At 47.8% G+C, this 24,326-nt stretch overlaps 1 protein-coding gene across 1 annotated transcript in view; it reads right to left on the bottom strand.

Annotated features, from left to right (window-relative positions):
- Nucleotides 1–24,326, bottom strand: part of OTUD7A (OTU deubiquitinase 7A) — a 373,519-nt gene extending 349,193 nt beyond the window's left edge. Inside the window, exon 1 of the mRNA XM_048221216.2 lies at nucleotides 24,155–24,326. The gene's annotated coding sequence lies outside the window, so the exon portion shown is untranslated. The remainder of the gene's footprint in view (nucleotides 1–24,154) is intronic.

The raw sequence follows: 24,326 nt of genomic DNA, 5'->3' as shown, positions 1-24,326 counted from the left end.
CCTGCCCGTCTACAGGACCCATTCCTTACCCCCACCCAGACTAGTTTACCAGGGCCAGGACGCGCTCTGTCGGTGGATGACATCATCTGAGCACAGGGAGAAAGTTAACCGAGCTGCACAAGCCAACGCAGGAATAAAAACTCCTCATTTAAATGCAGAATTTGCCTCTACAAAACCCGATTCTCTTCTCTCAGATTTCGAAGAATCACTGCTTACTAAAGTGCCTTTAGATTCCTGCTTGACCCAGTATCCACCCCCGTTTGCCATTGTTACCTTTATTTACTCTACCTGAAAAACCTCACCCTGGCTTCTACCTGACTGGAAAGAGTGTCGTATTTCTGGAAAGCTTAAGTATCTTGCATGCTGAAGCTGGAATCCCTGTGACCCAGCAACTGCCCTCCTAGGTACGCGCCCAACAGGAAGGCCTCCAAATGTTCAGGAAAAGACATGTGCTTAGAAGAGCCCAAACTGGAAACTCCCCCATGCCCATCAAGGGTGGATAGTGTGTATTTACACCCTGAGACTCAGCGACACCCAGGACTCAGACAAACTCTGCCAGCACGACGGGGGTGGGGGTGAAAGGAGCCAGGGGAGCGTGCACACTGCGGGCCCCCCCGCACAGAAGGCACAAGCAAGCCACACCAGTCCACGTGTGAGACGTGATGACGCGCTCACCCAGGTGGGCTCCCGGGGTGCCGGCGTGCTCTGCAGCTTGATCCGGAGCATACGAGGGTATGTTTGGTTTGTGAACATTTACCAAGCTGTACGCTTATGATGTGCACCTTTCCGGGTGAGGTCATGCTTCTATAAAAAGACCAAGCCAGGGAGAGAAAATGGTTCTCTCACACTGATCCCAGGACTTGGTTTTTCCTACCAGTCAAGTAGGCAAGAGGACGGATCTTCCTGACCCAGTGCTGAGGGTGAGTCCCTTGTGGGCCCAGCAGGTACCCAGCCCTCTGAGGGCTGGTTTCAGGAGAGATATTGGATGGGGTGTGTTTCTGTGTGGGGGGAGGCGGGGTAAGAGGACATCCCGCAGGCCAGAAATTAAGGCATGCTATTTAACTAGATTGCAATTGCACTCTGAATTCTGATAAGATTCGTGACTCTCTCCAAATTTACGGTGACTCACCTGTGATCTCGTCAAAACCGTGACAAAACCCTGACCTACTTAGTGCTAGGAAAGTGCCTGTAAATGACATCGCTGCCTCCCTATTTAAAGCATGTCTCTCATGACTTAAGCAAGAGCAGAAGAGAAGAAAATCCCAGATTCACTGCATTCTGAAAGACAGTTTTACTTAGCTACTTGCCCCTGAAGATCCCAAATGCTAATGTGACATGCATGGTAATTAATGCCTCAGGTACCCCAAAGGCGAGAGCAGGGGGTATGGGTGAGACACTGCTGAGCATAGCCCCGGGTCCGCATGCCCGCCCTCACACTGCCGCTATGCAGACCTTGGTCCCCACTCCACAGGGGAACAAGAGGAAAGCCAACCAGGCCCAGTGGCTGGAAGACTGCCCCCAGGACCACCCTCCTGATGGCCGAGGGGGACAGTACCCTCGGAAAGTACCTCAGACACTCAGAAACAGACCTTTCACCCATCTCCTGGGGGGCTGCTCTTGGGGGCTTTCATCTTACACGTGACAAAAATGTTTTAAACGTTTTTCTCAACAATAAAAATTCCCACCAAGCCTTCATTGATATGGTCTCTTCAAAACATGTTCTGACAGTCATTTTTTTTCCCACTTGTGCTAAGTCTCCAGTTCTTCCTTTAAAAACTTACAACTTTAAAATGAAAGTCTGTACCATTTCCACCTCACAGGGTTATAGCAGGCAATGCCCACATGTTCTGCAAACATTTGCGGCGACAGCATCTCAGAGGAGCCCTTGCTGAGCTTGGTGACAATGCACAAAACCTAGCTGTGTCAGCTATTCTTTTTGGCCTGTTCATATATATATATATACATACACACACACACACATATATATATGTAAACTTATATTACTTACTTATATATATAAGTAAACAGGCCATATATGTGTATATATATATGTATATATATACACACACACACTTATATATTTTTTACCCTGTTCTATGACTCAAACCAAATAGTTTAAGGACTGGCAGAGCTTGCCTGCCACACAGGGTATGAGGTCTGGGAACGCCGCTCCATCCTGTGTGGGGTGGGCTCTAAGCTCTGCACCCAGTCTTCAATGGTATGGTATCTCCCAGCTAACGCACACAGCCTCTGTGAGGACTGCCCCCTACTCCCACCCACCCCCCCCCGCCCAGGGCAGAAGGGCCATGGCCCGGGGTGAGCGAGACATGCACTGGAGCCTTCAAACCAGAGTTCACTCATTCCAAAGTCTACCCAAAGCTCCAATGACACATTTACTTTGATGGCGAATTTGAAAATCAGGAGGACGATGATGATCCTTAATCACTCATCATTTGAAATGCCTTCTACAACTTTCCTATAAATAAATCGGTTTCTTGCCATCCAAATGCCTTCCTATTCCCATCTTACTGCTTACTATTATTACTATTATTTTACATAGTAATTTGGAGTCACCTGGGTGGCTCAGTAGGCTAAGCATCTGACTCTTGATTTCAGGTCGCGATCTCAGGGTTGTGAGATCGAGCCCTGCATCGGGCTCTGCACTGGGCATGGAGGCTGCTTAGGATTCTCTCTCCCCCTCTCTCTCTACCCCTCCTCCCCTCTCCCTCTCTAAAAAATTTTTTTAAAAAAATTAATAAAATAATGGTAATTTGAAAAGGCAGAATTCTTGGATGAGTCAGGCTCCCCCATCTCACATGGCACCAGCCATTCCCTCTCTGGGCCTGGACTGTATACACCCATTTTCCTGATGTGCACACACACCTTGTCCCACGCCCTAGGCCTCTCTATCTCAAGGAGAGGCAAATTGAAAGAGGCTGCTGAGCCTGTCTCCAGTTCTCCTGCTACGTACCAGCTTTTCCAATGGTGAATGGATACATGTGCCCTTGGTAACCACGCAGCAATGCTGGCAGGGGCAGCCTTCTTGCTCCTCTGCCCCATGAAGCTGGCTGCATTCTAGCTCTGCATGATGTGCCCCATGGGGACAGGGCAGGAGACTCCCTCTCAGCATGGGCCCCTCTTCACAGATCTTGAGACCTCAGTGAGCATGGGGAGGTGGCCAAGTGGTAGAAGGCCCACAATGGGGCCAGCCTGGGGCATTCTTGACCACCCAGTGCTCTCCCTACCAGGCCCCATCTCATGCCTCTAGAGATACCCCTGCCCTTCCTGCACCTCCTGCACCTCCCCCAAGACCTTCCAGGACCCTAGTTCTAACCTGGCCCTACACACAGGTGAGGAAAGGCCTATGCAGGGTTGGAGAGGCAAAGTGCTCTGAGTGCAGCAACAGAGGCTCAGCAGACCCCATGGAGGAGGAGGAGGAGAAGGAGCAGCAGGAGCAGGATGGGGACGAGGAGGAAGAGGAGATATTATTGTGGGAGCTCAGAGCACGCGTGGGCCTACAGACCTAGGGCTGCATCCAAGGTGGTTCTCAGCACCGTGGCCCCCAGAGCTCAGGATCCCAGGTATTCAGCTGTTCTGGGCCCTGTTTCCTCCTGAATCTAGCTGCTCCTCTTTCTGCCTCTGACTGGCTCGGACCCACCAGAAGTCATGATCTCAGGAATCTGACCCACACAACTCCTTCCTGGCCAGCTGAGCAGTTCCTACGAGGCCAAAAGCAGGCCCTGTTCTGTGTGGCATCCAGACTGTCTTTTCGTTTTCTTTGCTGGAGGTCTGGAGAAAGGACGTGGCATCATAAAGTCTTTGAGCACACCGCCACTAAGCTTAGAAAGCTGGAAGGAGCAGGTATGGCAGAGACCAGAGTACAAGTGCCAAGGGGGCCGACTGAAAACCAGGAGAACAGGAATAAAGGGAGAGCTCTGGCAATGGCACTCAGGAACAAAAACGGGCAGGAAGTGCGGCCCTCCCGGCCATGGTGATTTGACACGCTGCTCTGGAACGATGGCCTGCTTGACCTGGAACACGTCCATGGCACAGCCATGGAGACCCGCCCTCGGGGAGCCCTCGATCGATAGTCCATTCACCAACCACAGCACATTCAGCTGATGCAGGGCCATGTGGCCACAGAAACCTCAGCTTAAGTGGAATATTTAATACCGTGGAAAAGGCTCAAGAAATCACGCCAGCTGAAGAGGAAAACAAAACTGGATGAAACCTCCTTTGCACACACGGTTACCTCTTTTCCAATGGGTAGTTTTCCAAAGAGTATTTTCTACTTTGATGAGGACGAAAATGTCCAAAGTGTCTGATGAATGAATGAAGTGACAGGAAGCCAAGGGCAGCTCACTTTCGCCAAGATGAAATGTAGGAATAAAGTCAGTAAAATGCTGAGAGTTGCCCTGCTGTTCCTGGTGCGGAGGGGACAGTGCAGAATCCCTCTCATCCTCCCCCAAGCCCCGGGGAGGAAGCTGGATGCCCTGTGGGTCTGCCGTCTCTATCATGTTCTGGGTGGATCGGCAGCATGGAATGAGTGCTGAATGCAGGGTGTGTTCAGACTACAGAGAAAGCTCAGGAGGTAACAAGGGGACACTTGGAGACATGTTACATAAACTCATGACCACTTCAAACCTCCTTCCACGAGTCAATGCAGGCAATGGGTGCTCTGTGCTCCTGAGACATCCCCACCTCATTCCCAACGTGCAGAAGAACAGCAGCTAGAGCAGGACCATGGCCAACACCTGCCCGATGTGAGTACAGACAGAAATGAACAAAGGGTACAGCAACATGACAAAGGGCACGACAAGTGCTGTCCAGTGCTACACAGAACTAATGGTGTCCCCACTCGATTACCAGGAAAAGGAGCCTGGTTGTGAAGACTCCATGCCATAGTGACTCCAAAGAAGTACTAACGTGACCTCGGACTCCAAATCTACTGTGTGCATGGTTTTTTTTTTTGGGGGGGGGTGAGGTACTGCAAGACTTTTGGGGGCACTAAGGTGCAAGGGAGTACAACACAGGTAATTACCTTCTTTTTGGAATCTAAAGAGTTTTTCCTATGCCATGACCATGAAAAGCACCATCCACCATAAGGGAGGTACCCCATGGGTGAGATTTATGAACACATGAAAATCTCAACCTGCCCTTTGGAAGCTAGGTCCCTAAGTGCAGAGTTCTCAGGAAGGCACACACTCTGTGATGTGAGGGCATAGTTTAAAGGTTCAGTGACAGAGGGGCAAGCTGGGAAAGGCTTTCAGAAGGGAAACCATAAAAGGTGTCATGGGAGAAGTAGGGGTGACTGTAGGGCAGGCTCTACCAGACATCTAGGAAGGGGCAAGGAAGCCAGCAGCCAAGATCAGGGCAAGGCAGCCATGCCCTGTGCCTAGCTGGGATGAGGGCAGCTGGGGTAGACCAGTCTGCCTGGGGGCAGTATCTAACCTTGAACTTCAAGTAATAGTTTCCCAATTGTAAGCAATACTCTCAAATGTTCTGTGCTTTTTTTTTTTAAGTTTCCTACAATCAAGCTTGCAAAAGAAACCTCAGTTGCATATCATCTGCACAACAGGTTCAAGAATATTCCAGCCATCAAAGTACGGATTGCCTTCCTCTTTTGTCTGCACTGACCCAGCACTCATCTCCTGAGGTGCTATGTGCTCTTCTACACCCAAGCTTTGCATTTTCTTTTTTTTTTATAATAATTTTTTTATTACATCATGTTAGTCACCATACAGTACATCCCTAGTTTTTGATGTAAAGTTCCATGATTCGTTACTTGTGTATAACACCCAGTGTACCATGCAATACGTGCCCTCCTTAATACCCATCACCAGTCTATCCCATTCCCCCCTCCCCTTTGAAGCCCTCAGTTTGTTTCCCAGAGTCCACAGTCTCTCATAGTTCATTCCCCCTTCTGTTTACCCCCCCTTTCTTCTTCCCTTTCTTCCCCTACCGATCTTCCTAGTTCTTATGTCCCATAAATGAGTGAAACCATATGATAATTGTCTTTCTCTGCTTGACTTATTGCGCTGCAACATGGACGGGACTGGAGGAGATAATGCTAAGCGAAAGAAGTCAAGCTTTGCATTTTCAACCTTGTTGATAGGATATAAAGAAGCAAACAAGTAAACTTCCAGAAAATACAACAAACTCAATTGCAAAGGGTCAGCCAGTACTTTGAGCAGCTGACAGAGTTCCCCGATGCAACCAATATTGTTCCAGCCATGACTGAGCACTCAGTCAAGAAAAGTGCTCATCACTGGGCATTCCTAGGCCTGTCCTTTGGTGGCTCTACTTTCCAAGCTGTTCCCAACTTCAGGGCAAGCCATCCATTCAACACACCCACAGTACCTGTGGCTTGTGGCTAGCTCTGTACTGACCCCCACCCTGACTACACCCCTGTCACGTACAAAGCATTTCCACGGCGCATCACAGTCTGCATGACTACAAATAAAGGGCAGAGGCTCAGAGGGTCCTCAACCATCAACCCAAGGAGTTAACACCCATGATGGCCCTGGGCTCACAGCAGACCTGGGGACTGCAAAGAAACAAATACAACCTCCCTGGCCAGAGGAACCCACCCCGAAGCCAAGCCAAAGATGAGGCTGTAATCAAGTGAGAAAATGCAACAAGCAGCAGCTCCCCAAGAATAGGGGCCAGCAGACCCAGTGGACAGTAGGACCAGATACCCCCTCTACCACCACGATGTTCAGGTAACAGATTATTACTCACAAACTATGACACTGTTTTAAGTGATGGAGTCAAGCATTTTTGAAAGTGATCAAAACCCTCAGTAAACAGTATGACACTTTTTAAAAGACTGAGGATGTGGGAAATAAAGGGAATTCGTGGAAATGAGTAATACAGAGACAACAAACCAAGTGGCTGGGTTTTCTAGTGAACTGACATACATCAGGTGAAGGGCAGATTCACGAAGACTATCCAGAATGAAGTACAGAAAGCTACAGGAAAGATAATGTGAGAGAAGGCTTAAAAAACAAGGCTGGAACAAAAAGGACCCATAAATGCGTAACTGGAAAAGAAAAGAAAGGAGGGAAGTGATAACAGGCCATCATTGAAGAGCCAGTGGCTAATAATGTTCTGGAATTGATGCCAGCCATGAATCATCCCCCGGGGGGAGGCCCACAGAAGCCACTAGCTGGAAGGCTCATTCTCTTATCTTCCCAGGTATCCAAGGGAGCTTCCGGAAGGCTACATTCTCCAGGATTTCACACATTCTGATTGCATAGCTGAGCCCAGGACATCGTCCTTCCCAAACGCCAGGTATATATTTCTCTTTCTCTACATTTGCAACAGCACAGTGATGGTGTTGATCATTTCAACTGATTCTTGGGTGCTGCTGACCTCTTGTGTCTACAGGGCTGTGGGGCTCAGCCTTGCTGGCTTCCCCACTGGTTACTCGCCCCATGACTGACAACCCCTGTGTACCCTATAAACCAGGGGGCAGGCAGAGAAAGAAGAAAAAGATTTAGAGACTCAGTTTACTGTCATTTTGTGCAAGATGGATGCCTCCACCCCCAAGCAAGTGAAGACCGTGAGTGTGTGTGCTCTTCTTCTACATCACATGGCTGGCAGGTGCCATAGGCCCAACAGGCTGAAGGAGCTGTGCATAGGACAGCCTACAGTGGGCCTGGCTGGGGCAAAATCCTCACCAGCTCACATTCCTGAGGATCTAGGACTTTCCGATTTTAAGTGTACATGGCCTTAGCAAGATGGGGAAGCTCTGCAAAACCCTGCAAAATTTAATATAACAATTAAAATGGAATGTTTATAACAAACAAATATATCTTAGATTACTGCAAGTAAGGTATTCCAAAATACACTTAAGGCAATAGATTTGCATGTACAAAGAATTCATAACAGAATGCAAAATGTTCACAAGCTTCAATCAACCCAGTAAAGCAAGGGCCCACCTCCTGGGTGTGAAGAACTAATTGGGGTGTTTGTAAAGACAGTCTGTGCTTCATGAGATAAGTGACTAGCAAATTGTATGCCCTCCTACTTGCCTCACCTGAACAGGGACACCTGCCTCCCAGAGTGGCTGTGAAATTTAAAGCAAATAATGTCAATAAGGCACATGGCAGTCAGTGACAGCTACTTTTGCTGCTTAGGAATTAGAGCATTACTTTAATATTCATTAGTGATTAAAGCAGGAAGTATTCACTCAAGTCTTTATTGATTAATGTCCAAAAGGCCACACAGATTTCCAAGATTCGGGCGGTTGGTCAGTCCAAGGCCACTGAGACACAGCACGTGTGGGATCAGGGCACACAGGCCGAGGAGGCCCAGGCCACATGTCCAGTGTGATACCTGTCTGCATGCTTCCTCCAGGCTGCTGTGCGGGGCAGGGGGGGTTGAGGACGCCAAGTCTCTAATATGGTAACTTCTTGACACTAACACTAAGGCTTTTGTGTGGAAATGCTCTGGAGTCAAATAAAACCTCTTCTTGGAAAAGGAGCCCCGACGTTACAAACACTAAACAATGTTCAGCTACCATGAGAAATGGTGACCTGTTTCTCTAACTGAAAGGACAAGGAGTCCCCCAAAATTATAAACAAAATCCCTCAGCATCCACACCATCATGGTGTGGTGAGACAGCAGCTTCTCCACACTTTCTTTGAAAGCCTCCAAAACAATGAAAAGGGAGAGAAAGCACCATAAAGAGAAATATATTCAGTCTTCAATAATCAAAGAGACAGACACAAGCATAAAGCACAAACCCCTGAGGGTACCAGAATCCACGTACTCAGGAATGCACACGGCAAGCCAGTGCCCACCTGCTGACCGCTGGGGAAGGGGAGTCAGACCCTGCTGGGAGAACTGGCCTGGCACTGACATGACTAGTCATGAAAGATCTCTTGGACATGGAGACGGAGCCGCTGGGTAAACCTCCACCTGGGACTGGGCCTCACACAGAGAAAAAAGAAGGCAGCAAATAGGAGACAAAAGGTCTGCCCAGAGCCACACCCAACTTAACCGGGAAAATCTGGGGAACACAGCCCTACTGGGCAAAGAAAACCCATCTGGCCAAAGTGTATTCCAGACCACAAGCTTGAATTGAGGGTGTACTTGCCCCAACGTCACCCCCAGCTCCATTCTTCCACAAGGAAGTACCCATACTAAAACATGACTAAAACCATGAAGTAACCAGCACAGGACTCAGACGTAGAAATGGGGATGGAGAAGGAGGGCAGATGCCTATGTGAGAGGAAATACTCGTAAGGAAATAGGTGAAGAGCCTTTTTAGTAAACCCCCCCCACCATAGTCTGTTAGTTTCCGATTACTGGTATCACAAGATCACTGTGAGCGTGGTGGCTTAAAACAACAGGAAGGTCCTGTGGATGTTCTGGAGGTCGGAAGTCTGAAATGGGTCTCATTGGGTTAAAAGCAAAGTATTGCAAGGCTGTGTTCCTTCAGGAGGCTCCGGGGGAGAACGTGCTCCCTGTCTTACAGTTTCTAGAAGGCCTTCCCTGTTCCTTGGCCTGTGGTCCCCTTCCAGGAACCACACCACCCAACCTCTGCTTCTGTCCTTCCATCTCCTTCTCTGACTCTGCCCCTCCTGCCTCCCTTGGAATTACAACAGGTCCACCTCGATAATTCGGCATAATATCCCCATCTCAAGACTCCTGATCACACTGGCAAAGTCCCCTCTGCCACATAAAACCACACAGTCACAGGTCCTGGGGACTAGTACATGAACATCTTTGGGGGTCATTCTTCTGCCTAAAACAGAACCCTTCTCCTTGCCTTTTCCAGCATCTAGAGGCCACCCACATGCTTTGGCTCATGGTGCCTTGCCTTAAACAGTGTCAGGACAAGTCTTTCTCACACTGACACCTCTCTGGCTCTCCCTCTTCCACTTTAAGGGCCCTTCTGATTACACTGGACCCTCCCAGTAATCCATAATAAGCTCTGTATTTTAAGGTCTGTTGATTAGCAACATGAATTCCATACCCAAATTTATTTTTTCTCAATTCCAATTCTCCTCTTCTTTTCTTTTTTTTTTTTTTTTAAATATTTCATTTATTTATTTGACAGAGAGAGAGAGAGAGCACGCACAAACGGGGAGAAGCAGGCAGAGAGAGAAGCAGGCTCCCCGCTCAGCAGGGAGCCAGATGTGAGGCTTGATCCCAGAACCCTGAGATCATGACCTGAGCGGAAGGCAGACGCTTAACTTCTTAACCAACTGAGCCATCCAGGTGCCTCTCCAATTCTCCTCTTCTATGTAAAGTAACATAATCACAAGTTCTGGGGATCAGGAGGATAGTGACATTTTTGAGGGAGCATTATACTGCCTATCATACTCTCCTAAAAATGATTTAAAAAATCAAAGAAAGTAATATAAACCAACAGAAAGGGAAACAAAGCTTGGGAAAGAAATGGAGAAACAAAAAATAAAATAAATGGGGGTATGGATGAAAACCACACTAGAAACAATTAAATAACAGAATGAAAACAATTCAACCAAAAAGAGACAAGCAAATGAGATGTGAAAGGACATGAAATACCAAGTTGATTAAGGAGATGACAGATAGGACACAGAAGAAACAGTACTTACATAATTAACATTTGTGAATTATTAACAGAAAAAGGTCAATGACAGAATAAAATAAAACTTTGAAATAAAGTGTCTTGTGTGTGTCAACTGAAAGGGTACGTTTTGTTTGTTTAAAAGAAAGTGACACAGAAAGATCAGCATCTGGAAACAGCCCCGTGAAACAACTGACCTGACAGAATCGTACAAACGAGCCTGAAAACAGGATGAGTTCAAATTTCTCATGCTCAGTGCTGAAAGACAGGAGAAATATTTCTGTAGAGTTTTAAAGGGTTAGTGTGACTCGAGCATTTTATATTCACATTAATTTTCAAGAGAACTGTTTGGTTTTTGGGTTTTTTTTTGTTTGTTTTCTAGAGCTACTTTGAAACTTGTAGGAATTCTGCCGGTGGATGTCATGAGCCATGTGGGAAGGGAACAGGGGATCTAAACAAACTGTATAATGAACTTCAGATCGCTGAAAGAGGACTTGAAAGAAAGCCCTTGAGAATTCCTCTAGAACTCCTGATAAAAGCACTGATACTGCATGATCCCAGAATCCATGTAAATATTGCACGAAGACCAAGTAACTGTGCAAACTGATGTTTACTAAGAGAGGGCAAACGGTGTGCGTGTGGCTTGGCGATGTATGGGATTCTAACATCAACAAGGTAGGAGAATTGAGGTAGGGAGAGGACTGAAGGCAGTGTGGCCACGTGGTTTCCTCTCTTTCAAAGCAGAAGGGAGCTGATACCAACTCTAAAGTAGCGAGCAAACCTGTATCCCAGTTTTCCCTAACTTTATAGGAACTGAATGAGACTACAGCTGCTCCCCGAATCTGCATCCTCTTCCTCCTGGGCACCCCACTCACCCAGAGGGCCTGTGCCCAGGGGAAGGAGGCTGGGCCCTGCTATAGGAACCACCACCTGGTAGCGCCACTGAGTAACCTGGGGCTGCGCTGGTAACCATAGGCTGACCTACCCAAGCCAGGAAGGAGATTTTTAGGAACTTTCACATTCCAAGAAATAAGGTATTTGGCTTAAAGTCAGTAAATCCTTCATTATTAAATAAAAATAAAATTTAAATGAGTGCTTATGATTTCACTTATGTGTGGAATTTAAGAAACAAAGCTGATGAACATAGGGGAAAGGAAGGAAAAATAAAATAAGATAAAAACAGAGAGGAAGCAACCCATAGGAGACTCTTAACTATAGGGAACAATCTGAGGGTTCCTGGAGGGGAGGTGGGAGGGGGGACAGGGTAAGTGGGCGATGGGCATTAAGGAGGGCACTTGATGCAATGAGCACTGGGTGTTATATACAACTGATGAATCACTAAATTCCACACCTGAAACTAATAATACACTATATGTTAACTAAATTTGAATTTAAATAAAAGATTTTTAAAAATTTAGATGAATGCTTTTTTAAACAGCATATATTACAGACTAAAAATGTAATAAACTCCTATATGATCAAGTGAGAAAAAAGGAGAACAGAGAACAATGCATTGTATGCTCCTATGTGTTTAAACATGAAAAAAAAAAAAAAGATGTTCACATACTTGGACATTCACACAACATTTCTAGAAGGATAAAGAGGAGTAATTAACAGTGGTGCCTCCTGAGAGACTGGGGTCTGGGCCCTGAAAATAACACATTTTACTATATAGTCTTCTTTTGTTTGAATTCTTTTAACTTGTGCAAATACTAGCTTTTTCGTGTAAAAAAAAAAAAAGATTGAATAAGCAAAGGTAAAAGAAAAGAGCAAAAACGGTATGGTCTATTTTTATGGCATAATGTCCAGCCTTCTACCTTTCTGTATGTACAGGAAGCCTGGTGATGCTGGGGACAAGGCTGGGGAAGTTCTGCATTGGTTTTATCTTTCTATATTTCAGTGCTTCTTAAGGAACATGTTTTACAAAAGTTTCCCCCAAACGGATGGCTATATTGGGGTGCCTGGGTGGCTTCAGTGGGTTAAGCACTGGCCTTTGGCTCAGGTCATGATTCCAGTGCCTTGATCTAGCCCATGGCTGGGCAGGCTCTGTGCTCAGCAGAGTCTGCTTCTCCCTCTCCCTCTGCCCCTCCTCCCACTCATGCTCTAGCTCACTCTCTCTCAAATATATAAATAAATAAATAATCTTTAAAAATAAATGAATAAAACAGATAGTTATACTCCAAAACACCAAAAGCAAAGTGGAGCTCACTCAGGGCTGCCTTCTCAACTCTCCCTCCCCCGACACATTAATTAAATTCATCAATAGTCTGTTTAAAAATTAATGTCAGTGATGCACACTGAACATGGGTTTGAACGATCGTTTGGTGCACTCCCTCATAGGAAAGCACACAAGTGAACTCTGGTGGATGCCTGCAGGAAGGGTCCAGATTGCCCTCTCTGGCTCCACGCTATTTTCTGCCTAGAGCCACCTGTGAGCTCATGAGGGTGCTTGCCAGACCTCTCTGGAGCTCCCGGTCAAGGCCTCCCTTTCCCAGAGGCACCTGACACCTGGCCTTTGTAGTCCTTGCAATAACCCCGTGAGGTGCCTCCTCTCACTGTCATTCCAGGGTGAGGATACAGAGGCTCAGGGTAGCAAGGACCCTCAGCAAGGTCCCCGAGATCCCCAGCGATAGGACAGACATTTCCCCAACCCCATTGGGAAGAAATTAATGCCCAGATGGTTTGAGCTCAGTCTCGATGGAAGAGGGGCTGGGAGAGAAGCCATAGGAAGCCAACAGGTCCCCTGGACCTGCTGTCACCTGTGAGGCAAGGGTCCACTATGGGGACCCAGAGGCTGTGGAGGACCTGACTCAGCCAGGGACTCATTGCAGGAGGTAGCTCAACAAAAATAGAACCCAGCGTGTCCAGCTCCAAAGCACAGCCTCTCTTAGACTGCAGCCCCCAGGCACCCCCCACCCCGGGCTGGAGTTGTCTCACCCAGGCCAGCCAGGGAATTCAGATACTGCTCTGCGGACACTCAGGTGCCCACATCCTCCCCTGTGGACACTCTGGAAAGCAGAGCATGCTGGGAATGCAGGATCCCACAGAAGTAGCTGGACAGAGCCAGAGTAAGGCCACTGGGCAGTCAGGGCAGGGGCTGACATGGACCCACTCTGCTCAATGCCCTGAGTGTGGGGGTCCACTGAACAGACACTCATGGGGCTGGCCTGGGCCAAGTTCCTAGAAACACTCAGGGTAAGCAGAGGGGTCAAAAACAGGCTCCTCAAGTCTCACCAGCCCAGAGATTTGGGGAAAATGGTAATCCATGGGGAGGATATGGCATGGCCCCAAAGAATGGGGTGGCAGCCTCTAGGCCACACGGTCCCCGCAGAAATGACCTGCAACCTGCTTTCAGCCCACAAGTCTAGCTGCACCAGCACAAACATCTGTGAGACATTCTCTACGAGCCATTGGGAGTCATGTGATGACAATGCCAATATTAAAAAAAAAAAAAAAGCTTCTTACATTTGTACAGTCTAACACAATTTATGAAGTACAGTCCCGTGTGCAGATGAAGAAACTAAAGCTGGGGTTTGAAGGGCTCCAGCTCCCCAGAGAACGTGCCTGGGCCATGGAGCCTGGAGGCTCTGCCCGTGCCTTCATGCATGGCCTCCCACCACCCTGGTAGCTGCCCAAAGATGGTGCCATGTCCGAGTCTTCCTTCTGTCACCGTGCTCAGCACAGACCAGCACCCCAGGCCCTTGGTGGAGCTCCCTTGGGGCAGCCAGATGTCCATTCCAGAGGCGCTTTCCCATGTCTTTCTCCGCTGGCCATGGAATGCCACCAGGAATCCAGGGTAAAAGGTCACTCCCTGCTCCTTGGGCAACATGAAGAACTGATGGGAAGGGCCATCAGGAACCTGGGGGTCTGCCCTGGTACAGGCTTGGCAGCTCTGTGAATGCAGACAGGTCATCCATCACACTGGGGAGGAGGCAGCCAACATGCCTTCCTCATCAGAAATTGTGCCCACCTCTCTTCCTGCCTGTTAGGAAGAGTGTGACATGAGGAACACACACTTTGGGGGCTGGGTGTGGATCGGATTCTGGACTTCTCCACTGCACCTTAAACACCTGACTTTCCGGTCTGGAACCCTGACACTCCTGTATCACAGAGGGTTAATATGAGGTTGCATTACTTTTCTTAGTAATGTCCATCCTTAGCTCCTTCCAGGATGCCACACTTGGCCTCCCGAGCCCACTGCACTTGCACCCTATGGGGCAGGAGGAAGGACCATGGACTCCCCATTCTGATAAAGGGCTTTTCAAGCAGCATTTATCTGTGAGCCCTCACTTTACCATCATGGATACAGTGGTTCAGTTCCTTCTTGGGCCACTTTTGCAGGAGCAAGAACATTAAAGGGGACAATGACAGAAAAGGCTTATTACTTGAAAGAAAAATTTCCCAGCAGTACTTTATCCAGCAGTGTCGCTTCCCACTCCATACCTTGGGGACAGACCTGTACATCACAGTGTCACGGCTGTGTTCTGTTACCACAAGTCAGGTCAATCTTACCCTCCCACCGAACTGAAACGACATGAAGGCAGGTGATATGGAATCTCGCTCAGGGGCAGACAGCTGAGGTCCAAGAGCCCTCGCAGACCCATGGGGACACTTTAGAGCAGGGAGATGAGCTCATCAGAGAGGCAGAGGCGGGCAGGAAGAGGGCAGGGGACTGGCGTGCACAGCATGGTCACTGGCCCCAGTCTGCAGGAAGTAGAGGGAGGTCCAAAGAAGAGTTAGTCCCTTGCTCTGTGGCATGGATAGCATAGAACACTTTGTTTTTTCTGTTCCTCTGCAACCCCACACAGGGAAAAGAGAGGTTGGGAGGATATCTTTTTTAAAACTTTTTTAAAACTCTACAGTGGGACACCTGGGTGGATCGGTTGGTTAAACATTGGCCCTCGGCTCAGGTCACAATCCCAGGGCCCTGGGATCGAATCCCACATCGGGCTCCCTGCTCAGCCAGGGATCCTGCTTCTCCCTCTCCCTCTGCCTGCCACTCCCCCTACTCGTGAGTGCTCTCCCTCTCTCTGACAAATACATAAAATCTTCTTAAAAAACCCTCTAGAGTAGAATAATTTGTCTTCTCAAACAGATATAGCTAATATTCCCTAAGACCACATACAGAATATGTGATAAATATAATGGAAAGGGGTGCCTGGGCTCAGTCAGTTAAGCATCTGACTTCAGCTCAGGTCATAATCTTGGGGTCCTGGGACGGAGACCGGTGTCAGGCTCTGTGCTCAGCGGGGTGTCTGCTTGTGCCTCTGCCCCAACCCCCGCTCCTGCTTTCACTCTCTCCCCCCGCTTAAATAAATAAATAAATAAAATCTTTCAAAAATATAGTGGAAAATATGAAATTATAACTCCTCTCAGAATGTACCCTCTGCTGAATGACAAGCAAGTCCCATGACGGTGAATCAGTAAATAATCTGGGCTTGGTTTATTTTGCCTGCTACCAAACTGGGGGCTAAGGCTGGGAAGTGCTTCAAATTTTACATGAGCCACATTCTCAACTACAATGCTTTTGAGCTCACAGGATCTCAACCATTCTGGAAAGAATAATTAAATGTCTAATTTTAATTCCCTCAGGACCGTTAAATGCGTTTAACAAACACGAGTTGAGAGCCGCTTCTGAACGAGGTACCTCAGAGATGCCCTGCAGGAGCTTACTGGTCAGAAGGAGGAATGCTGTCCACACAACTCAGTTCTACGTACACATACGTGTTAAAATACTCTGTATTGTCATGGGAAATGGATACACATACTTCGAAGAGACATCAGAATTTTACCACCTGTTCTCTCTCAGCAAGGAGTTGGGTTTTCTTTATCTTGGTTAGTCAGCACTTAGAACTAGGAATTATTTTGCACTCCATTATCATGGAGTTAGTGGAAATCAGAGATCAGGCAGCTAGATTTCTTCACTTGACATGTGAAATCAGATCTAGGGAATGTGCCCAAAGTGGTGGCTAAAGCAAGGTGAAGGCCACCTCTGGGCCGGGAGTTCTCTCCCCAGCAGGCGTGACCCGTCCTTCACCAAGGCAGATGGCAGGCCACACACAGACACTCGCTCATGACCATGTTTATCGCCCAGCCCTCTAGTCAGTCTGTGGGGACCGAAGGAGTCTAACTTGAATGCAACCATACACTAATCTTCAACTCATGAACCCCAATGTTAAACCGCAAAATTTCTCCTCCGTGTCGACCCCTCCAGAGGTCAACAAATGCCCTTTGTGATAATGCATTTCTGAAGACACTCCCTGCCAGACTGTTCACAGGATAAATTATCTTTATTTTTGTTACTGAAGGATAGTTGACATACAATGCTATATTGGTTTCGGGTGCACAACATAGCGATTTGACAATTCTGTACACTCCTCGGTGCTCCCACAGTAAGTGTGGTGCCATCTGTCGCCATATAAGGTTATCACAGTATTACTGACTGTATTCCCTATGCTGTGTGCTTCATCCTCATGACTTACTTATTTTATAAGTGAAAGTTTGTGCCTTTTAATCCCCTCACCCTATTTTGCCCATTCCCCCAACCCCCTAGGGATAAGTCAATTTTGGCAGAAGAAACCTAAGGAACCCCTGCCTATCTCATCCAAGGCAGGCAGCAGACCCTGAGGAGACACCCAGGCTGACAGCACACACCACACCTGGTAACCCAGAGTTAACGGGCCACTTCCAACCAAGTGGACCTGAGGACTGAGTTCACTATCAGCACCTCAGACAAGACAGATTTTGCAAAGAGAATAATCAAGGGATGTGTATGTGAGCTGCAATCCATCCCCACATTTCCAGACCACACATTCCCAAGAGATTCAGTTTGGCCTTTCAATTTGCCTACCGATAATTGCACATCCATGGTGCCAAGTTAAATAGCCCCAGAGCTTTCACTCAACCTAATAAGTGACGGGGCTTGCAAAGAAGCCACTTTCTTCACTTTCTTCCACATGAGCCTGCATCATCCCTGAGGTGGCACGGAGACCTCTGCACCCTTCCCCACAGTCAATGCCAACAACAAGGGCTAGGCCATGATCTCAGAGCCCAAAGACTTGTTCTGGGAATGCCAGAAGGTTCTACAAGGGAGCACGTTCAGGGTGGGGAGAGTGGTGTAGACACTGACCTGGCCACACCCTCCTGCCAGGGGTAAATGCCAGGACCAGTCACGCTGGTGGGATCATAAGTCATAGTCACTGCCCCTCACTGACACTTGACGGACACAACTCCACCTCTGGAATGCTTTTCTCTTTCCTCTCCCCATCCCCAAGTTGTTCATGTATCCACTAATAGTTCATGCAACTATTTCTTGTTCATCAAATACAAGAGTAAGAAAATGTACTCTGTAACCAATCCGATGAGCCCCTGGGGGCTCAGCAACACCCAAGGTATAGGAGACACAGCCCAATTTTGGGGAAGTTTGTGATTTCTTTGGATTTAGAGGAATTTCCTTTAGTATTTTTTAAAAAGATTTATTTATTTTAGAGAGATGGGAGAGAGAGAGAGGGAGGGTGAGCACTCACATGCACACCAGTGGGGGGAGGGGCAGAGGGAGAGAATCTTCAAGCAGACTCCCCACTGAGTGTGGAGCTAGACTTGGGGCCAGATCCCACAACCCTAAGATCACGACCTGAGCCGAAACCAAGAGTCAGATGCTTAACCCACTGAGCCACCCCAGGTGCTCCTCCCTTTAGTATTTTTAACAGAGCTGGCTCACAATTTTAGATAGACTGTAAGAATCACTAAAGCCATAGGAAGTCATCTATCCTTCTTACCCAGGCTTCCTTCACAAAACAAGACAAAGCAAGTTCATTCAAGCAATGCCTTGAGTTATAAGTACAAATTGTAAATCCATCAACTGACAAGAGAGAGAAACCGGGCTAGTGATGACTGAGAGAGACATAACCCATGTCCAATTCCTTTTATTGGAAAACTGATGGCTCCTTAGGACTTAAGAACTCACTGCATACCACCACCGCCTGCTCTACCCCCAGAGCCTACAGGAGGGCCAGGGCAGATATTCTCTCCCCGGAGCCTTCTGGGGACTGTGCCCAAGGTCACACAGATCATCACCCCATCCAAGTCAGAGATGGCATGCTGGCCCATTTATTTTTACTGCTTGGTGGTGATTCTTTTAAGAAACAGCATGGTATTATTTAAAAGACTAGCAAAAAAAAATCTAATTCTTAAATTTTAAAAAGAAAAAATTAACTATGTATATCTTGGATGTGGAAAGATCTTTTTTTTTTAATGAGACACACAAGCAGGGGGAAGGGCAATGGGAGAGGGAGAGAATCTTGAGCAGACTCCATAGTGAGCACAGGGCCTGAGGTGGGGCTCAATCTCAGATCATGACTTGAGCCAAAATCAAAAGTCAGATGCTTAACCAACTGAGCCACCCAGGTGCCCCCGGAAAGAATTTTTTTTAAAGGCATGAAATATTAAACATGCAAATGTGTTGCCTATACTTCAATAATGCACATGTTTTTCCAAATGTCAAATCATCACTAGAGGAACTGTAGGGAAATGGATTGTCACCATGGCCCTTAGACTTCCAAGATAAAGGTGCAAAATTAAGCTTGGGGGTGGGGGTGGGCTGCAGAACAAGGGGCACTTCATGTCTCAGGACATGGTGCATTGTGTAGTCTCTTGTATGACAAGGACATGCCAGGCCAACCCTGAGCTTACTTTAAGAACCAGGAGAGGCCCACGTCATGGACAATTCCTAAAATGGAAGCACAGAGATGACTGGGGTAAATCACGGGTGTGTCAGCCCCAAGGGCAGCAGAGCAAGGTCTTCCCAGAAGCAGCAAGGCTCTACCTGGCAGGGATAGCACCCAGGGTATCTGCTTCAGCTCCACGCATTTGCCTTCTCTGGGGTGAACTCCTAAGCTCTTGTCTCAGCAACTGAGAAACTTAATCTAATCTCACCAAGGGGTGAGTGGGTGGTTTAGTCACACCAATCCTTAGCACCACGTGAAATTCCACAGTAATCTAATAAAACAATTGAATGAAACACCAAACAGAAAAGGAAATTAATTTCAAAGTTCTCATTTTATATTTCATAAAAGTCAATACAACATCTTACTCATGCATATTCATCCAGCCATCAAATTTCCATTACATTTATAAGGAAAACTATGTAAGAGTAAACTAAGATCAAATAGAAAATAATTCCCTGGAAGGAGACTCAAAATCCTTCAAACCTAGGAAATGAGTTTACTTTAGACTTATCTGCTTAAACCAAGAGAGATGCCTTTAGAATTTGCATCAGCAGTAATGTGCCTTTGACTTCTCAGAATGTGAGTTGGTGGACAGCACAAATCTGTAATAGCAAGGGCTGGGGTTCATGGAAGGGAATGATTTTACTAGACGAGGCCTTGCAGAGATATGAAGCTAGCTCTCTCCTTTTTCCACAAGGAGCCTAGAGCGTGACCACGCCATGCACTGTCCAGGGTGGTGAGCTATGGCTGACGCAGGTGGAAATGCAGAGTCTCTACCCACTTCCTGGTCAAGAGATAGAATGCACAGCCAGCCAGCTAAGCACACCACCACAACACAGGCAGGCAAGAAGGCAGTGTCCAGCCCATTTCTCAATTTCAGAATTTAGAGACTTATTATTTCAACCCACTTCTCGGTCTGTTACTATGAACGATAAAGAATCTATCCCCAAAGTGTGGTGAAAGTGGCTCCTACGTTGCCTGCTCAGTCTCATCTGTGTGAAGGCCATCTTATTCTTGGGTTGACACATAGACTATTTGGAATACAGCAGTATAACCAAGGGCAAATAAAACTCTACCTCCAACTTCTAAGGGTAAAATATTTTCAAATTAGATTACCAATAGAAGCTATCACTTAAATGTCTGTGGATCTCAGGAATAGGATGAATAGTGAATAGGATGGTCTGTGGTCATCCTCAGGGATGGACATCTAAAAGGATGAGGCGCCACCTGTTATTTTATCTAGTGGCACGTCCTTATCTAGTGGCACGTCCCCCCGTAGCCATTTAGAGTGCTCCAAGTGAAGAATGTGGTTCAGCACAAAGCTGAAAAATTATTCTCATTTGTCCCTTTGAAATCAATAATTTGGTTTTACATACATTTTTGATGGAACAAGAAGTATCAAGAAATATCCAGTCATAGCATTTGGAGAGTTCTCTAGTAAAAACTCTATTCTCTTCTAAGGTATTATGTTTTCTTTTTGCATGTGAGTGCCATGAGGGATCTGGGGAAGAGCGGGGAGTATTGGGTGCTCAGTACCACTCTAGACACTACAGTGATCGTCGAAGCCATCCACCCTCCCCAACTGACAAGATGACCCTCCACTCAGGAGCTCAGTTCCTGCAAGAAGAAGCCTTATAGGGAACTCAGTGATGAACAACCTGCATACACTTAGAGTCAGATTAAGCACATTTAAGCAAAAAGCACAGTTGCCTCGTTTCTCCTGTTTTCATTTTCAATGGGGGAAAGAAATGTACTACGAGTAAACATTTGCTTCATTCCATCACAGAAACCCCGAGGCCAATGACCCTGGTAAGACAGGCAAATAAACCCTCTGGGATGTGCCACACAGAGTCCCGGGGTTTAAGTCATTAGGAGTCAAACCCAAGAGGAAACTTTACAGGAGGTTGGCATCATTTCCACTGGCTGTCCTGGGTGGCAGTCATGTTCTCCCCAGGATCAGGATGCAGCCCAGCAGTTCCATGAGGCCAGTAGCTCCTCCCCAAGCCAACACTCTCCCTTCTGCAGTTTGAGAAGGCATGGAGTCTTCAGACTAGAACCAACAGTCTCCAAAGACCAGGAGCCCTTCAAGTGAGAGCAATCTCAATGCCTCTTTGAGGGAGGCTGGAATTCTGGAAGCCACAACTTCTGGCTATTCAACTAATTTGCCCACCCTTCCTTCAGTTTCCACCCCTTGGACGACAAGCACACGGAGGTGCGGTGCACACAAGCACACACTCACATGTGCACATGCACACACCCCCCAACTTGGTCATCCCAGATCCTCTCCCAAGGTGGCTCAGGTAGTGGACCGCCAACGTGCGTTTAGCACGCCCCCTGCTGGCCCTGCGGGAGCTGACTCAGCCTTTAGTCTCTGGGCCTAAGACACAAGTAAATGACCTTAAAATCCAAAGGGAACAAAAAGAAAAGCAAGGCAATTTTGGCTTCTTAGAAACGGAAGACATGATACTCTAAGCATACAAATGGGATGAAGAGGCTTTAAAGTGCTTGTTTTTGAAATGTTTTAAGAAATAAATGATGAATATCTAAAGATTAAGTGGAAACACATTTCTATTTTTACAAGTACTGCAGTGAGTTAAATTTAAAAAATTTTTTCAAAATTATGGTGAATATTTTCACAGGTCTACAGGTTAAAAAAAATGGATTTGTGGCCAGAGTGGTTTCACAGCCTCAATTTCTGAAGAGTTCATAGCCCGGAGCCTGAAAAAACAATTTTCATACTATTTCACATAGTACTGGGAATACTTCAATTATAGAAAAATCTCAGCCATGACTTCAGAGCTCAAGTTCTAAAGCAACTACATGCTGTGGGACCAAAGTCACTGAAAAGTCGGAGAAAATTCTGCTACCAGGCTTCCTGTCTCATCCAGTCTTGCCGTTGTGAATATATTTGGCAACTGCAAGAGGTGCGAGGCTGGGTACACACTGCTTCCTTCAGTGGGGGTTGCACCTCCCCTTCTCTACAAGGTGAGAACAGACAGTTCAGCTTCTTGACACTCCACTGCTGGCCTCCACCAGGGCTGAGGGCCCCAGCAGCAGTTACTTCCCATGGAGACACATGCCATAGCAGATCCAGGCTGAGACCCACACCTGGCAAGATTCCATGAAGCAATCGGTTCCATCCATTGCCACCCTGAACATCACCTTAAAGTATACCACTGTTTCCTCATTTTCTTCGCTCCTCTCCAGGGTTTCAAAGCTTCACATTCCTGACCAGACTCAAACTTTTACATAGCATATGGTACTTACTTCTTTACACACCCAATATGATCACACTAATAATTTAAGGCATGCTTATTTTAAGCAATTAGGGGTGGTCATTAATTATTAAATACAAAAATGTCAATACTTTTGTCCCTTATTGAATACCCTTTCGATATGATAGGCTTAAGTAGATAATCAGACTGCCTTGGGAACTCACTTACTTTTGTTCCCATAATAATCAGTACTAATGGAACACTTACACACACAGTAATGGTGGCTTGCTGCTTGCATTTAGGGGGGAAATTCCTGCAGAACTTGATGTGCTGTGCAGGTAGGTCTCCAGCCTCTGCACTCTCTCCACGCTGCCTGGGTGTTTAATTGGCCTAGAGGATGGGGGGACACACCAGCTGCTATAGTAAGAAAATGAAAGGCAGGGAGGGCCCTACAGAAGCCGCCTCTCCCAGACCCATCCTGAAGGCTGTGGGGGTGCTGAAGGAAGGAGACCTACAGATTTTCCTGAAGCAATCAAGGCCTGTAAAAATTTAGGCCACAGTGTCCACCTTTTCCTGGACACACCATGTGCCACATCAAATATAATATCTTTTAAAAAAAAATTTTATCTCACAACTCACTCTCATTTATAAAGATAAGGTAAGGCAATAAGCATGTAGTGTTATGCATGACACTTTCCCCCGGATCCTTGTGGTGTGGATGAAGCGATTCCCAGATCCATTGGGATCTAACAAGTTTCCTTTCAGCTACTCTCAAATCTATTGATTCTCAAACCAATAAATAAAAATAAAAATCGTTTTCACTTGTGTAATGCCATTGAGTTTAGAAAGCAAAGGCAAATCCATTTTATTGCAAAGATTCTCAAAGGGCTGCAATAGCTGCACCGGGAGGAGGGTACACTTGAGCGGTTATGTCCAATGAAGGAAAGTTTTTGTTAATGATGACATCACTGACATCTCTCAAATTTAAAGGAGCACTTAAAGCACAGCAGATGCAATTTTTTCCCCTCCAGTGAGAAGATACTAGGGAAGGCCTCCGGGTTCACAGCCAAATTGCATTAACGGTTCCCCTGCTGTCCAGCTAGACCCAGCGGAGCAAGCGAGCAAGCAAGCAAGCTGTGCGCCGGGCCACAGTGGCCCACGCAGCCACAGCCCGGGCACCCGGCGAGCGGCCTCACGCGCTGCTCCTGGGCCCCGTCGTGCCCCGGAGTCTGCCGGCGCCGCGGGACCCCCGGCGCGCCCACACGGACTGGGGGGCCGGTCCTCCCACGCCTGTCATCACGTTCCAGTGCAGACAGCTAAGGGGCCCGGAGGAGATGCCGGCCCGGACCCAGCCCGAGCGCCGCGCCCTGCCTAGGAGATGCGCGCCCGGCCGGAGCCGGCGCCCGCGACGCCCGCGGGGTCCAGAGCGGAGCCCGCAATGCAGCGCGCCGCGAGCCCTGCGCGGGCCCGCGCCCCCCGCGCCCCCTGTGCCTTCGCGCCTTGGCCCCAGGGTCGCCCGGCCTCTGAGCCCACCTGCCTCTCCGCAAAGCGCGGAGGGACCGGGCGCCCGCGCTCCGACAGCGCACCTGCCTGGTCGGCGGCCCCGGCCCCGCCGCCGCCAGTAGCACCGCGGCCGGCGAGCGCCGTCTCACCTGCCGCGCCGCGCCGCTCCGCTCTGCCAGCCTGCAGCGCCGCAGTCGCCGCTACCCGACTTCCATTTTCTCTCTCTTTAAAGGAAAATCAGATCAGCTGTTTTGCTCGCGCTCCGGCTCCGCTGCCCCCTCCTCAGCTGCCGCTCGCGGTCCCGGGGGCCTCTCCTCCCCC

This window comes from Ursus arctos, unplaced genomic scaffold (genome assembly GCF_023065955.2).
Source record: "Ursus arctos isolate Adak ecotype North America unplaced genomic scaffold, UrsArc2.0 scaffold_28, whole genome shotgun sequence".
Classification (NCBI taxonomy): Eukaryota; Metazoa; Chordata; class Mammalia; order Carnivora; family Ursidae; genus Ursus; species Ursus arctos.
The sequence above is the reverse complement of the archived record's forward strand: the minus strand, read 5'-3'. Positions and strand labels throughout refer to the sequence as shown.